Genomic DNA, 17,150 nt, shown 5'->3' with positions numbered 1-17,150 from the left:
TCTTTACATTCTCTGCTGCTCTGACTGTGCCTACATCTGACTGCTTCTTCTTGTACCTCCCTCTTAGCTATTTCTAATCTGACGTGGGCTGGGAAATGAGATAACCAATTTATTAGTATTCTGGAAAGCTGTCACTTCTGAAGAACAGGCACATATTTTTACTGTGTGAGTTTTCATCTTCACCGGTTGAAGTATCACTTTGTGTCTGTGACCTGAACGATAAATGTCACTTGGTAATTGAGCACTCGCTAAAGCTGCTCGGTGATTCTCGGTGTTAGAAGAGTGTAGGCTGGTTCGTGGGTGGTTTTTAGGTATCAAGGTAGTCCTCCACCTTGCAAGGAGGGAGACCTGCTCTTCAAAGTATCCTCTCCAGAGTGAAAGGGGATAAAATAGAACTTCTAGAGCATTTGACAGTGATGTAAATGCTTCCAGAGTGACAAGGGCTGAACAATGTAATTTCTTGCTTCCCTGAAACACAAGATGTATTTATTGAGAGAGAAGTGAATTTAGTTTTCCTTTTCATGTAAGGGAAAAGAATTATGGTAATGTATAACATGCTTGTGCAGTACAAAGGGATATATAAGGTGAATTAAATGATGTTGTAATTTAACAATTTCTTTTTTTATTACTTATTTATTCTTATTGTGTTATGTTAGTCACCATACAGTACATCATTCGTCATTGATGTAGTGTTCTATGACTCATTGTTTGTGTATAACATCTAGTGCTCCGTGCAATCCATGCCCTCCGTTAATACCCATCACCAGGCTCACCCATCCCCCACCTCCCTCTGCTCTAAAACTGTTTCTTTCTCAGAGTCCATAGTCTCTCATGGTTCATCTCCCACTCTGATTTCTCCCCCTTCATTTTCCCCTTCTCCTAAAGTTCTCCATGATATTCCTTATGTTCCACAAATAAGTGAAACCATATAATAATTGACTTTCTCTGGTTGACTTATTTCACCAGCATAATCTCCTCCAGTCCCATCCAAGTTGATGCAAAAGTTGGGTATTTACCTTTTCTTTTTTTTTTTTTTTTTTTTTTTTTTTTAAAGATTTTGTTTATTTATTTATTTGACAGACAGAGATCACAAGTAGGCAGAGAGGGGGGCAGAGAGAGAGGAGGAAGCAAGCTCTCTGCCAAGCAGAGAGCCCGATGTGGGGCTCGATCCCAGGACTCCGGGATCATGACCTGAGCCGAAGGCAGAGGCTTTAACCCACTGAGCCACCCAGGCGCCCCGGGTATTTACCTTTTCTGATGGATAAGTAATATTCCTTTGTATATGTGGACCACATCTTCTTTATCCATTCATCTGCTGAAGGGTATCTCCGCTCCTTTCATAGTTTGGCTATTCTGGACATTGATGCTATGAACATTAGGGTACATTTTGCCCTTCTTTTCACTAAATCTGTACCTTTGGGGTAAATACACAATAGTGTAATTGCTGGGCCATAGGATAGCTCTATATTTAAATTTTTGAGGAACTTCCATACTGTTTTCCAGAGTGACTGCACCAATTTTCATTCCCACCGACAGTATAAGAGGGTTCCCCTTTCTCCACAACTTCTCCAACATTTGTTGTTTTTTGCCTTGTCAATTACAGTTAGGATTTTTGTTCTCCATCTTCTCCACTTAAAGAGAAGTAGAGATCACATCTGTCTTAATCCTCTATTCCTAACACCCCACACAGACTCTGACACGTGGATTTTCAATATATGATAATTAAAAAAAAAAACCTACTGATGGAAGGCTGGTTAACTGTTTATACTTAAGTTGTAATTATGGGTGTACCTGACAATTGTGTGAGAATGCACACAAAATTGTTTGTTTCATTCTTCTTCTTCAGATGACCTATTGAGTTATCAGTAGAGACTGATCATTTTGGGAAAACAGACATTACTTTAGTTTTCACGTATGAAGGGTAATGACATTGAAATAACAAGAAGACTCCGATAACCCAATGTTCTTACTTGTTCCTATTTCTTTTGTGCCCAATTGAGTTCAGTCACTTATTTCTTGAGTGCCTGTTATATGACAGGCACTGTGCTATGAGGCACAGATGGAGGAGAGTGAGTGGGTGAATGAGGTACTTCATAATTTTTCATGAGTATATTTCAGCTGACTAAGCCTGTGTGTGTGTGTATGTATGTGTCTATAAAACTAACTGCGTTTCTTCTGTGGAGCAAGATGATAGACATTGTCTTTGTCCCATGTTCCCCATTTCTAGTTAAATTATTGGACTTCTTTGTTCTGACCCCAGAAAAAAGTTCCCCATATCTTAGCTCTGAAAAATCTAGGGCTTTCTGGACAGTTGTGATAAATGACTAACACAAACGCTGGGACACCCTCTTCATTTTTGCCAGTTTTTGTTGTGTTTGGGTGGAAATGTTTGCAAATACACCAACTCTTAACTGTTCTCATTAATGATGGTGAACAGAATGTGGGTAGGCAAACTCAGTAGCTAAACATTTACAGTGTGCTTTTTGGCGTGGGAACATGGTCAGATAGAACCAGCCAGCCTGCCTCTCTCCCTCCTCCTCTCTCTCCCCCCGGCTCCTTCTTTCCTCCCTGCCCCAGTTTCTTTCTCTTCCTTCTCCTAAACTTTTTATGGCCTTTTTGTTGGTCATTTATTCCATGATCATTTGCTGGGCCCCAGCTCCTTTTAACCAGTGTGTTAGCTATGGCTAGCAGTGTGGTTTCTGGGCTTAGAAACCTCATAGTCCAGTAAGAAAGAAGATAAACACATAGCCATGTGAATGGGTTTTATTAAAAATTTGTAAGAAAAATTATGGAGTCCACGAAGAAGGGTTTATTGTGGCCTCTGGGGAGGAAGGAGAAACTTCATAGCTTATAGAAGTAAGACAGGGGCTGCTCATGGCTCAGTGGGGTAAGTGGCCAACTCTTGATTTTGGTTAAGGTCATGATCTGGGGGTCCTGGGTTCGAGCCCTGCATTTGGGCTCTTTGCTCAATAGGGAGTCTGCTTGAGGATTCTCTATCTCCCTCAGTTTCTGCACACCCCCCACCCCACTGCTGCTCATTCACTCTCTTGTGTGTGCATAATTTTTTCCAAATAAATCTTTAAAAAGGTTAAAATAAGACAAAACTTACTTAAAAGGTGACCAAGAGTGGACATTAGGCCCATAATTTCCTAATCAATGCGGGCCATATGTTAGGACATTGTGGTTTGCTTCCAGGTCTTCCAAAGAACTGGGTGAGTTTAGAAAAGTTTAACTTCTTACTGCTTCAGCTTTCTTATCACTAACATGTGGATAAGCATCTTCAGGGCTGTGAAGACCGAATAAAACAATGTTTGAGAAAGCTCTTTGACAAGGTTTAGGTAATTATAAATGTTATCTTCATTGTGCTGGTAGGAAGATAGTCTTGTGTCCGATGTTTCTTCTGAGCCAGCTCCTCTCCTTATCTTTTTGGGGAAATCCAGGCAAGACTAAGACTCTTCTTGGTTGAAAGACACAACGAAGTGACAATCTTGAATTCCAGTCATTTCAAAAGCTAGAAGTTTTAAAAATAGTGGCAATCCTGCTGCTCAAGGATGACTTAGAGCATTTCTAAGCACTTACACAGCCATGATCTCCCATGACACTTCAGTTAAGTGTTTTTACCACCGTTTCTTTATAGACAAGTCCACTAAGGGACAAAAACCGAGAGAGATCATTTAGTATTAAGGCCAGAACTAGAATAATTTAATGTTGGGATTCTAAATGGAGACAAACCCTAAATAAGAGTATAGATTATTTATATAAAGAGGGTCATGAAGCTAGGAGAGATCAAATAATCTGTGCAGGGTCACATATGTAATCAGAAAGTAGAAGTTGGACCTCAAACCCATGTGGCTCTCCTAATGTCTCCTGACTTTGGCAGCTGAATTATGCTGTGCTACATCTTTGTGCTGGATTTCTCTTCAGTGGTCAGGCTCTTTTAATACTTTTTAAATACTATGATGTATATCCCCTTTTCTTTCAGTGCTTTTCTATCAGTTGATTGATAATCTAAAACTAGTACTTACCTGTGTTGGAGCTCCCTGGATGACCTAATCCTACGTTCTGCAGATGAATAAACTTGATGGTTTTACCATCTATAGATCTTCTCTCATCTCTGATTTGCCTATTTTGTGGAGTTGAACATTCTGATCTGGAATTACCTGGGCATACAAGGAGTTGTTGGAGGTTTTGTGGTTTTCCTACCTGTGCTTGGGCTGCATCTTGTGCTCTCAGGTTATATGGTGGGCTGGCTGGGCATCTGTAGAGCTCCAAGTGTTAACTGCGCCTGTGTTCCCAAACCAATCTCTGCAAATTGACTTCCAGGTCCTAGGACACCACTAAACATTCCAGATGAAATTAAGTCCAGTTAGTTTCCTTCCATTCAGATTTTGGAGTTGGTGCTTAAAAGGATACCAGTATTGGTTCAAATGCCTTTTAGCACTGTAAATGAGGTTCTTCTGCAGAAGTGATAAATGGCTAGGTTTTGGGCATCCTTAGATCCTAGGGAAATAAACTATTTCCCCCCTCACTTCCATGCTTCTAGGGCAACAGGTCACAGATAATAGAAGACTTGGGTGGTTAATCTTACTGTGTCAACTGGAGTAGGTCATGGATGCCCAGATAATCTGGTTAAATAATACTTCTGGGTGTGTCTGTAAGAATGGTTTTAGAAGAGATTAGCATTTGAGTTGGTGGACTGAGTAAAGCAGATGGCCCTCCTCAGGGTTGGTGATGGTGTCCAATCTGAGCCCTCACACTGGGACGTGGACCATCTGTGCTCCTGCTTCTCAAGTTTTGAACATAGGCTAGCCATCTTCATTTGAAGATGTTTGAACATAGGCTAGCCATCATCATTCTCCTTTTTAAATACTACATGCTTTATCGGTCATTAACAATTGATGGTGTAGTTCTAGTCCATCAGACAACATGGCCCTTAGGTGGGATGGATTTAATCCTGTGAGTTGGCCATAGAGTGGATGCTTGTCTTGCTTTTCTCCAAGTCTGAACTCTTGTTGGTAAAACTGACAATAGGCAATCTTCCAGGCAGTGAAGACCTGTTTCAAGCCTAGCCCTGACAATGATCTTGTAGGTGGGTAGTTATAAAGAAGAATATAGCACCCAAGTTTCTTACAGTCTAGTTCGAAACAAAAAGCAACAAGAGGAAAGTTTCCTGGTGCAGGAAGCACTAGAAGCACTAGAAGAGAGCCCTGGGAAAGGCAGACAGAGACTTGCTTGCATTGAGGGGGAAGAACTAATTTTGTTTGAGAAAACAGAATGAGATAATCAGTGATGAAAATCAAAATGTGGGATAAGAGTTTCTGGATAACCTGTGTGCATCTTAACTTTTTGGCTTGACTGTTGGTCATTTTCTTTTTCTTGGCTAACCAAATGTTATTTTAGTCATAATGAACATGAAGAAAATCTATAGAAAAAGATAAATGACGAGGGAATATGAAAGATTTCATCTCATTGGTAACTAAAAAAGAGCATGAACAGTGGAACTTTTACTTATTAAGTTGGCAAAAACTTGAGGGTCAATAAAATGTACTGCTGATGAAGATGCAGAAACATGAACAACCCACACAGAACTGGCAGGAAATCTCCTAAGAATTAGGAAGCTGTTTGACAATAAGTGTCAAAACCTTAAACCTTTCATATTCTTCAAAATCTATAACAGAAGTAATAGTTTTATAAAAGTAAACTAAAATGGATATTCAAAGAGATTCATTGCAATGTTTTTAAATAGAGAAAATTGGAGGGAAAAATCCTTGATTTTAATGTGGTTAAATAAGCTACATAGTTAGAAAGTTTGCATAGAATAAGATTTTAACAATATGTAGTCATAGCTACCATGCATTAAGGATTTACTCTATATGAGACACCATACCAGGAACTTTGAATATGAGTCTCATTTTTAAACATGAGTACAATAGATTGGTCCCGCATTGGACCTTATTTGTGTTATAGAAAAAAAAATGTTCTATAAGTTGAATTCATGAGGATCTTTCCCAAGCTGTTCCTGACCTATCTTCCTGACTCTACTCCCCCCCCCCACCCCCAACTTACAGAATGAGGAAAATGAGGCCAAGAAAAGTGTAGTTAAGATCAAACAAAAAATCAGAGGCCAGGTCATGAATGAGCTCCCCACTTCTTGATGCCAATTCCAAGAACTTTTCATTCCACCCATTCTTCTTGAATAATCCTATCCTGCTGTACAGACATTTACTGAGCATCTGATACATGCCTGCCACTGGTCTAGGTAGGCCTAAAGAAACAAAACCTAAGCTAAAACCTTCGCTGTTGAGGAGTTTACAACCTATGGGAAGACAGACTGACTTTTAAAAAATTTAAAGTGAAACCACTGTCTACTTAAAATGGTGTCTTCTTGGATTGAAATAAGGTATCAGTTGAGGACCAACCTTCCATGTACTTGGATAGATGTAAAATGTGGCAGAGAACCATCAGCTCATCCTTACTTAAAGGCATCCCCCCAACTCCTAGCTAATACTTAATTAGAGCTCCGCAAACCCTATGCTCTCCTTTAAGTCCCTACATGGGTTAATTTATTTCATCTACACAACACTCCAAGAAGGAGGTACTATTCCCACCTTGCAGATGATGGGATGGAAGCAGTGAGACACAAGGTGTAGCTTGCCCAGCTAGTGAACTAAAATTGGAGCTCAGGTGGTCTTCCTCTGCCTGTGTCTCACTATACCCAGGAGGCTACCTTTGAATTTAGAATTGAAGGATGCAGAGGAGTTACTCCTTCTGGGTAGAACATATGGGGTAGTCAAACCTTGGAAGTTCAAGGGTACTCAGTTTTGGGGAGATTCAGGAAATTGACTGTGGGAGGGTGAGGTGGGTGTGATCTTTGCTCAGGGGAAGGGTTGGAGCAGGGGATGCTCAGCCTTGAGGCCTGAGCCATATCAGGTCACTGAGGAGTGTGGCTCTTTCCAGCTAGGCAACTGGAGGCCACTGAAAGCTTCAGCATGGAAGAATTATGATCAAGGTTGCCTTTGAGAACGATCACATATTAATCAGTTGACAAAGTGACCGAGTTGGTTTCGGTTGGCTTTTAAACCCCTGACCCCCCTGCCCATGGTTCAACCACACTTTTCTTCCAGTAAAAAGGAATTGCCCTTGGAAGGAAACCATTGCTCAATGCTACAGGGGGTTAATAAAAACTCTTGAGGCCAAGAGAGCCAAATGACAATTTAAAAACGTTCCTTCCTCGCTGGCAGCTGCTGTGAGTGACTAGTGAGTGTAGGCGTCCGGCAGCTCTGTTTGGCCGGCAGTATATTGCTTGGCCTCCCCCTCATAAACCTTTCTGTTTATTTTGTGGGAGGGTAAAGTGCCTGACAGACCTTATCCAGAAGGCAAATAAAGAAGCAGGAGGCCTTAAATCTTCAAGTTCCAGAGACCTCTAAAACAACCCAAACTCTGAGATTTGAAAATTGGGGACCTTTCCTAAGCGTCCACCTGTGGCTACCTCCCTTCGCCTTCAGTTCCCCTTTCCCTCTTCTGTGACACCCTCTCCCTCTCGCGTGTCTCAGCTCTAAATCTTAGCTCCCAGTGGATCAACATGTGCATATTACCAAAACTTCATGCTACATTTCCCTAGTGCGAGCCTGCCCTTTCCAGAACTGCCCACCTTTCGAAATTACTTTCTTATGTTTCCAGTTACAGCTATTAAACCCCTCCTGGGGCTGAGCTCAAATATGTGTTAGGAAGAACAATTTAATTAAATTGCATCCCACTAAGGCATAAATAACATCTAGCCCCCAACCCCACCCCTCCAATCCTTACAGGTACGTTAAAAAATGTAATGAAAGAAATGAGTCTCTTATTATTAAGACGATAGCAATGAAGTATTTATTAACAGGGTCTTCCAAGTGGAGGGTGTATTTCAAGATGCCTTAAAACATGCATGCTTTGCAGCCAGCCCACTTCTAGCTAAGGCTCTGTTCATTGTGTACTGTGTCTATTCGTTGTTGACGCATTTGTGCTCACTTTCTACTTACCAGAACCAATTGTTGTCCTTTTTCCTTTGCTCGGTGGCTCCCTAGCCTGATTTTCTGCAAGCCTGAGCCTGTTTGTTTTTGCTCCGAGGATTACGTGCAGTCTGAGTGAGGAAACAGAAAGGGTAGGCAGATGATTGGGAGGGAGGACAGGAGAGGGAGATGTCAATAAGAATGAATTATGTACATCCACAAGAGAAATGCAGTTTGTTTTAAACTGTTATCAGCAAGGAAGGGGAGAACTTGCAACAGGAAACAATATGACAAAATATACAGCAAGTTCATGGCTTAGGGCAAAGTCTGGACAATTACACAAAATTTGATCTTGTGTGATTTCCTTAATGTTATGGCAACTTTGTGTCCCCACCCATAAAATGAAGGGGGTTGGACAGGATAGCTTAAGTATCAACTAGATCTGAAAGGAACTGATCAAATAATAGGCCTCATGTGGAGTCCTTGGACTTGTGTGTTGTAACATTGACCTGCTTTACATGCTGTTGTGTTGACTACCGCATTTTCTGCTGTAGGGTAGAAGAAAGGGCATCCCAACAGTGAGATATGGTAGGAAAAACATCGAACTTAGAATCAAAAGACTAGGGTTCTAGCCCTACCTTCACTTAGAACATTTTTGAACTTTGATCTACTAATGTAACCAAATTATGTTTCAAGCTTTTTGTCTATCAAACTAAGGTTATAAATTCCCCCTTTACTTTATTTACAGTATGGGAAACCACTCCATTACACATGACTGACTCTCATTCCCAAAACTGGTCTGGTTCTGAAGTCCTCCATAACCAGAGCTTGTGTTATCTGATGGCTGTTGAGGAAGGTGGAGACAGATGAGGGTTGATGATAGTTTCCTAAACTTGTTGTTTTTAATAAGACTCAGTATTTCAATTTACACTTAACTGATGTCTGTCTGTATGTCTTTCTTTCTTTCTTTATTTTTTTTATAAGTCAAATGGTAATGGGAAATCATGGTACATGCCCTGGACTATCCACTGTGTCAACAGGAGGAGGATGGAGGTGAAGTTAATGGAAATTTTTCTTAGTTCTCTCTATTCAAGGCACAGATAATCTTTGATCTTTCTGAGTTTTATCCATGACTGAAAAGATTCTCTTGGACCGCATGGGTTTTGGTCTCCCCCCGATAAGAACACATGATTGACAAGCAGATATTTCCCATCTTCCACCAAGGGGCTGATGACAGGCAGGAATGGAAGGAGCCTTGATCTCGGTTACCTAGAGGGCAGAACCCCAAGAGAGGACAAGTGTGCTTTGCATGGCTGGGAATCGCTTACTCAGGCTTATGCTTCCTTCATACTAAACATTACAAAGAATTTGGACATCCTCTTGATCTCTGAGAAGCCATTCAGGTCAGGTTTCTTACCGCCCCCATTTGTACCATTTGTTCTCCCTGTTTACTCATTTTGGCAGAAAATCCTTTGTCACTTGCTATTTTCACGTGGATATGCCTGAAACACTGGGAGAAAAATCTAAGTTCGTTTGGGTCAGGGGCTCTGTTTTTAGGCCTCTTTATCCTTTGAATGTTCTTCAGTCAGAACATACACATCTTGCAAGTTTAAGTATTGTTGGTCTTGGTAACAACAGTACAATTGAGTACTGGAGAAAAAGTAGGTACTTTATGAGCTCTTATAATGGGACTTAATAAATATTTCTTTGGTTTAACTGAAGCCCTTTATTTGTAAGATCTTGGCTCATGATAATTCAGTAAATGGGGAATCTGTTTGATTTTGAGAAGTGTAGAGAGACTTGGGGATATACCAATCTTTGCCTCCCTAACATTAGGCTCCTGTTAAAATGAGGTTATATTCCTAGGGAAGGATAGAAATATACCAGGAAGAATAGAAAAAAGAACTAGCTGTAAAGTGAGCTTGGTGGTGGAGGACGCTGAAGCCAAGGTGTTTAAAGAATGACCAGTTTTGAAGAAATTGTTCTGGGAAGTAAACACATTTCTAAAAACATACAATTCTACAGCTTTATAAGAGTGATATATGTGATTGAGTGTTTGCTAAAGGACTTAAATAATAATAGAAACATAGTAATGCATCTCGGTAGCGGAGCCTGCCAATTGTCTTCCAAACATCATTTCTTCCCTTCCACATCGGAGGCTTGTTTCTGGGAAGTGCATACTCATTTAAGGATATTTTTCTAGCTTTTGGCATGTCTGTGGGACATAGGACTAGATCTGTGCTGTGGAATGTGGATAAAAGTGATGTATACTGCTTCCAGAACTAGATCCTTGCAAAGTTTTCACTCCAGCTCCCATGATCTCTTTCCTCCAGTCTCTTTGCTTCAGTCTTATTTCATCAAGTCTTATCACTAACTTCTCAATTGGCTTGACTTCTAGTTCGTGATGATCTAACCTCAGCTGAGACTTACCTATCAGATCAAATACACTGTAACACAATGTGGCCTTGTCTGTGTTTGGATAGGTCAGAGAAATAATTTTTTTTCACCTATCAGATGGGCAAAAACTCAAGTTTGATAATCCTTAGTGAAACTGTGGGAAAAAACAGGAGCTGTCATGCATCAGTGTGAAAATATAATTTTATGTCGAGCAGGAAATACTAAAACTTAGCTGTTTAAACTTTGACCTCAGAAAGCCACAGCTACAGTTTGTTTGGACGCACTGCACATGCCTGGAATAGTATCCTGTAGGAGGCATTCCAAGGATCCATTACTAGAGGGATGTGAAATGAAACATGATCTGTACAATGAGGGACTTATAGCTGAGCAAAATAATGCGGGAGGCTATTTTGGGACAGGAAGTGTTGCCAGGATATACTGGCAAGTGTAAAAAGGGCAAAATTCAGAACAGCTTGTATAGCATGCTATCCTTTGTTTTAAAAAGGAGATACAATATTTTCATATGCTTTCATTTGCATGGAGAGACCATGAGTGTGAGTGGAGTTGAGAAAAGACTGGGACAGAAGTGAGAATATTTCTTAGTCTCTACCTCATTCTGTTTTAAGTGAATGAACTGCATATCTAAATATAATTAAAGAAAGAAATTATGAAGGTCATCCCTGTTGGCTTATAACCAGAAAGGAGGAGTGGGAGTTATTGGATAATCAGTATTAAAGAGCTGTTATTAAGGACAAATCGAGCTTCACTTCAGAGCGATTGACCTAGAATTATAGCTCTGCCTCTGTAAGCCCCAGCTGGGTCAGTATGTTGCATTCCTGGCTTGTGTTTTCAACTCTAATAGTTTATTTAATTGGATGAAACTCTCCTGGTTTCTTTAGGTTAGTGACTTTTAAGAAATGATGAGTTTTATTCCCATGAGCGTGTTAATGTGAACTTCCTTACGTCTGTAAGCTCTTCTATTAAGAGTCTCCTGTGTATCAAAGGCTGTGGTGAGGGCTGGAGATAATAAGAAAAACCTTTTAGGAGATCATAACTGGGAGGAAGGGAGAAATGAATAAACACCTTCGAATGTGCTGAGTTGCCCACCCCCCAACCACCAAATTGGTATGAAGTCCTAAACTCGAGTACCTCAGAATGTGACTCTATTTGAAGGAACAATGAAGAGATACTTAAAGTTAATTGAGAATGTTGGGGTGGGTCTTCATCCGATAGGAGAGGTATTCTTAAAAGAAGATGACATTAGGACACAGACATGAATGGATGAAAAACCAGGTAAAGACAAAGGCCTGTTTCCTTGGAATGAAATCCAGTATGCCTACATCTTGATCTTGAGATAGGCTCTAGAACTATGAGGAAATAAACTTCTTGTTTAAGCCCCCTACTCTGCGGATACTTCTATAAGGTAGTCCTAGCAAACTAATACATAATAATAGTTCAATTAGACCTGTGATAGGGAAGTTAGCCTTGGGTGGTAAAGAAGCACAGAGTAGGAGCCCCAAGTTTAAGAGTTCAGACAAGACAGAGAGCTGGCCTTTGAGCCTAATCTATGAGGCAACTCTAGAGGGAGAAACCCGCAGAGAAAAGTTGTATGAATTGCCCAGGGTTACAGAACTAAGAAGTGACAGAGCCTGAGTTCAAACCTAGCAAATTTATCCTAGTCATTGCTTTTGTGACCATATACTGCCTCTGATACAATTTACTAAGGCGAAATCATATGGAAAGCAAACAAAGTACATAAAACATTCAGGGAGCCCCATGTATGTGGCTTGATCATAAAGCAAAAGGTTGGGTGGCAGCAAGTGGTTAGGGGAGCTTCTGTGGGCCTCCCAGGCCATCCCGATTTTGGATTTTATCTGGAAACCAGTGGAGCCCCATCTATCCAATTTCAAGTAGGAATTGATGCCCCAGCCATAAATGTTAAGCTCAATGAATGATCACAAGCTGATACACTTGTTACCGGCACCTAGATCAAGAAACAAAACATTACCAGACCCCCCAGAAGTTTTTTTTTTTCTGTCCTCTACATTCACTAGCTCCTCCACTGATAACTACTCCTCTGACTTCTAAGAGCATAGACTAGTTCTACCTCATTTTGATCTTGTACATAAATGGAATCATGCAGAGTGTACTTTTCTGTATCTGCCTCCTTTTGCTCTTATAAGTCTGATCTTGATGTATATGGTTGAAGTGAGTTCGTTCTCTTTGCTGTATTGTAACAAAGACTATCTGCCTCTATTCTAGTGTTGGTTGGCATATTCATGGTTTCTAGTTTGAAAAGAATACAAATGCTACAATGATAAGCCTTAGAAATATTTGACAGTGAACATATGTACCTAGGAACAGAATGGCTGTATCCTAGGGTATGTGTATGTTGCGTTCCAGCAGATACTGCCAAACAACATGTATACTTAATGGTAAAATATTAAAAGCTTTTCTCTAACACTGGGAATCACTTCTGTTCAAAATTCTGTTGGAGGTCTCAGGCATTTTTAGAGAAACAGGCATAATGAGGTATGTGTGAAATCTGAAAGAATCTTCAAACTATTAAACTTAAATGAATTTAGCAATGCTTCTTTGTATATATTGATACAAAGTATACCTGTTAAAACCAATTGTATTTCTATCAACTGGCAAAAATAGATGGAAGATAAAACCAACACCAACTTTACATAATTTTATAGAGCATCAATGACTAGATGCTTGGCATTCAGTTCTTTTCCCTGTACTGAAAATAAAAAAAAAAAAACAGATTAAAATAAATTAATAAAGAGTATACCATATTACTACTAAGTCTAGTATTGAAAGATACAGTAATGTAAAGAGGTTAATTCCCAAACTCCTTCGTGGATTCAGTGCAATCCCAAAACACAGTCTTGGCAGGTTTTTCCATAGAATTGGACAACTGGACTGTAAATACATTTGTGGGAAAATAAAGGAAAAAAACCCTCAAAATTTAGCCATTTAAAAAAAATTGATACTGATTGAGACAGTGCTGTAACAACCTTGAAAAATGCTCTTCCCTAGAATTGTTAGATGAGTAGAATATTTATACTCTAACATCATTATTGTTACAATCTTGAGGAAGACAATGGCCATGAGAGACCAGCACAGGAGAGAGGTTTAATCAGAAGAGAAAACCCCAGAAGAAGCAAGTAACTTAGAGGTATAAGTCCAAGACAAAACTAGGATAATAATGATTATTTCTTTGATCCCCCTTTTCCTAAACTCTTACTGTATAGACCTCGTATGAATTAGCACATTTGTTTTTCTTTTGTGGAACATTTAAGGATGACAGCAGCCTATCAACTTGATAGGATGGTAAACTTGACAACAAACCTAGGTCAGTCCTGTGAATGGGAGTAGATATTTTAGAGGCACTAAGGGAAGGTGTCATATTGGAGGCAGGCACACCATTTCTTGTTAAATAGAACAATACCATCTTGAGCATTGAAGCATGTCAGTTTCTTAGGTTGAGTTCTATATGAAGGGGTCACCTTGGGTTTTCGGCTGTATTATAAAAGATATTCCCTTCTCACTAGAGTTTCACCCAAGCGATAGGAGACTCAGTCATGAGAACTTAAGGTTGCTAAGACCAGACTGAGGAGCAGCAGACGATGGCTCTCACCTCAGCGCACTTGGAGGCTGGTGTCCATAGAGAGGAATGGCTGGGTAGATGGCCCACACTAGTTAAACTGCTCTCTTGTTTTTTGTTTGTTCTTTTGTTTGTAAACATACTTGGTTAAATTATAGACAGTAAATGCCTCTGTGTGAGATTGCACTGTATTTTATAAACTAGTCTTTAACTTTTTCTATTCCCAATGTGATTGCCAGCATCTCAATATTCCTGAACAATACCAGACTACAGTTTCTTTTGGTTCACTGTTGACATGGGTAAGTATCCCATTTTTGGATCCTGATTGAGTTATTTCCCTGAAATTGAAGAAAGCAAGCTGCTCACAAGAAGAGGCAAAAACAAATTGTTGCTTTTTTTCTTTTTTAATGAAAATAATAGGCTGCTTCCTTGTTAAACACTTTCAGTAACTTGTTAACAAAACTAGTGTTTTTCACCTCCTCATCCAAAAGATTTTTTACACTCTACATTGAGAAACAAAGCCTCAGTCTCATTAGCAGAAGCTCATGCAATTACTGGGCTAGCCTTAAGTGCATCTCCCATTTTAGGGTTGAGATATTTGAAAGAGGCTATCCCATGTGACATAAATCTTGTTTTTACCAATTTCACTTCTAATTCTAATTTCTCCTAAAACAGCGAGCCTTCTAGACTCCATCTTTTTGGTTGCCTGGCCTGTCCAAGCAGGAGACAAGGATTAATGAGGAAAATGCTATAGTAGTTGAGGGAAAAAAGCAAAGACAGGCACAAAAAAAAAAAAAAAAAAAAGAGAGAGAGACACCTTATGTAGGAGGAAGAGAGAGAAGCCTTGGTACAGCCATTCATCCTAGTGTGAGGAACAATTCAATAGTTGTACAACAATCCAGTAGTTGTACAATTCAACTACTGGATAAGGGCTAAAACACTTAAAGTGATAAACACTGTGCATGTTAATAAAACTAAATAAGCTTCGTAAGGCCTAAAGTTTCTGAGATATCTCAGGGCAGAGTTGTGTAACAGTTTCTCCCCTTCCTTTTTTTTTTTTTGGACACTTTGTTAATGTCTTATGTCAGCAAATGGACCTGATTCAAAGGACTGGAAATGTATAATCTCTCATTTGCTATTGCCTAATTTAAGGATGATCCGTTACTTATGAGGAACCTCTTTATGGTCTTCCCCTACTTAATGTCAAAAATTCTTTCAATTATTTGTTTTAGAGGGACATAATTCACCAGATTGGTTACTTGCTAATTTCTTCAGACTAGAAAAATATTTTCATTGAACTCAACTACTTGGCAATTAATGTCAGTGGGTATTTCATTATACCTTTCAAATGAATTGACACATTTCTTTCTTTCCTTCTTTCTTTTTAAAGATTTTATTTATTTATTTGACATACAGAGATCACAAGTAGGCAGAGAGGCAGGCAGAGAGAGAGCAGGGGAAGCAGGCTTCCAGCTGAGCAGAGAGCCCGAGTCAGGGCTCAATCCCAGGACTCTGGGATCATGACCTGCGTCGACCCACTGAGCCATCCAGGCGCCCTGAATTGACACATTTCAAAAACATCTTTTAGAATAGAGCAAAACTGCCCTGTCTTCAAAATGCTTTCACTCTGAGCAGTGAGTGTATATATCATACTGACTTGTAAAAGAGGTCTAAGAGAGTTGTAATAAATAAGATGCCTAAAGAACAAAACAAAAATTCAAGTGTTCAAAGGGACATTCAAATTATTAATGTACTTTATGGTATAAAGGGAAAGAATATAATCCAATAAAATCTTTGTCTGTTACTTTAAAGTTCATTGGGCATATTCCATTATTCAGTGATTCAGCATTTTATGAATATCTTCTAGACACCATTCACCATATTAGGCTATGATGAGTGAAAATAATACAGGGCAGGAATGTGGTTCCTTAAGGTCAGGATCAAAAATCCTAACTTGATAGGGCTGACAGGTGGGGAGATGAGAGATGTGTTTGAGAAAAAACAGGCAGGAGCCAGACAGTTATAAAATCTTGCAGGCCATTCTAAGGATTATGGTCTTTGCCTAACAACCTTGACTTTTCAAAATCCTTGCAAGATTTTATGTAGGTGGAAACATATCTTATGTAGATTTAGGAAAGCAGATAGGAGGGGCCTAAGAAGGTTTTCTTCAGAATTATTTGGTAGTTGATTGAGTGGTCCAGGTGAGAGAGAAGAGAAGGATATGTTGGGCTGGAATGGTAGCTGTGGAGATGGAGAGAGATAAGTCTAGAAGAAAAATCAAGGTTTGGTGACAGGATCTGGGGGAGGAGAAAAGTGTCAAGGCTCTAGATTTCTGTTTTAATTATTTAATACTATGGAGAAATCTTGAGTGTGTCCCTATGGGGATTCGGGGTCAGCATGACTTGGGTAAGTTTTGTAGCTCAGTGAAATATTAGTATAAATAGAGCATGATACTACCAAAACCCGAGTCATGAGTTAGAATTGACTCCACACTGTTCAGTTAACTTTATTCTCTTAAAGGACCACAAATTCTGTTCCTTGCTCCTGCTTTCTCAAGAAGCCTTTTGATCTTGGATAACCCTAGAAGGGAGCCTGGAGCTATTTCACTATAGATGTGTCTTAAAGTGTGTGTCCTGCAAATACAGATGAGTATCTCTGCACAGTGACTAACATACTGTGGTTGCTAAATTTTTATGGGGTAGACATTTGGATTATTAACTCTGTCTTTATATGTGAGGAATTTTTTTTACCTTATAGGAGGGATTAGTATGTCTTGAAAATCCCAAGAGAAGAGGGTATGAAGTGAATGCACATTAGATTTTCCCTCCGTGCTCTCTGGAATTCAATAAAATGACTCAAATGAGAGTTAATGTGGGAAACCTATCAGTAAGACAGCTGAAGGGAAGGAGGAAGAAACCTGGTTTCATGAAATGCTCATGGAGATTGGGAAAGCCGTGAATTGATTGACTATCCTCGTGGGGCCAAACCCACCAGTAAAAAGTAATCTGTTCTCTGACCCTGTGGAATACTTACTTAGAAAATGAGGGTTTTCCTAACTGGACTCTGCTCAGTAACGGGAAGAACCATCTTGGTCAACCTCAAATTTCCAAAGCCCAGTCAAGTGCCTGGCATATGGTTGATGACAAATA

General features: G+C 39.7%; 1 long non-coding RNA gene across 1 annotated transcript in view; it reads left to right on the top strand.

The window, feature by feature from the left end:
- The window catches only part of LOC131811593 (uncharacterized), a 174,400-nt gene that overhangs the window by 105,343 nt on the left and 51,907 nt on the right, over window positions 1-17,150 (top strand). The window lies entirely within an intron of this gene.

The sequence above is a fragment of the Mustela lutreola genome, chromosome 11 (genome assembly GCF_030435805.1).
Source record: "Mustela lutreola isolate mMusLut2 chromosome 11, mMusLut2.pri, whole genome shotgun sequence".
NCBI classification, from domain to species: Eukaryota; Metazoa; Chordata; class Mammalia; order Carnivora; family Mustelidae; genus Mustela; species Mustela lutreola.
Note: the sequence above shows the minus strand (reverse complement) of the source record. Positions and strands in the feature narration are given on the sequence as shown.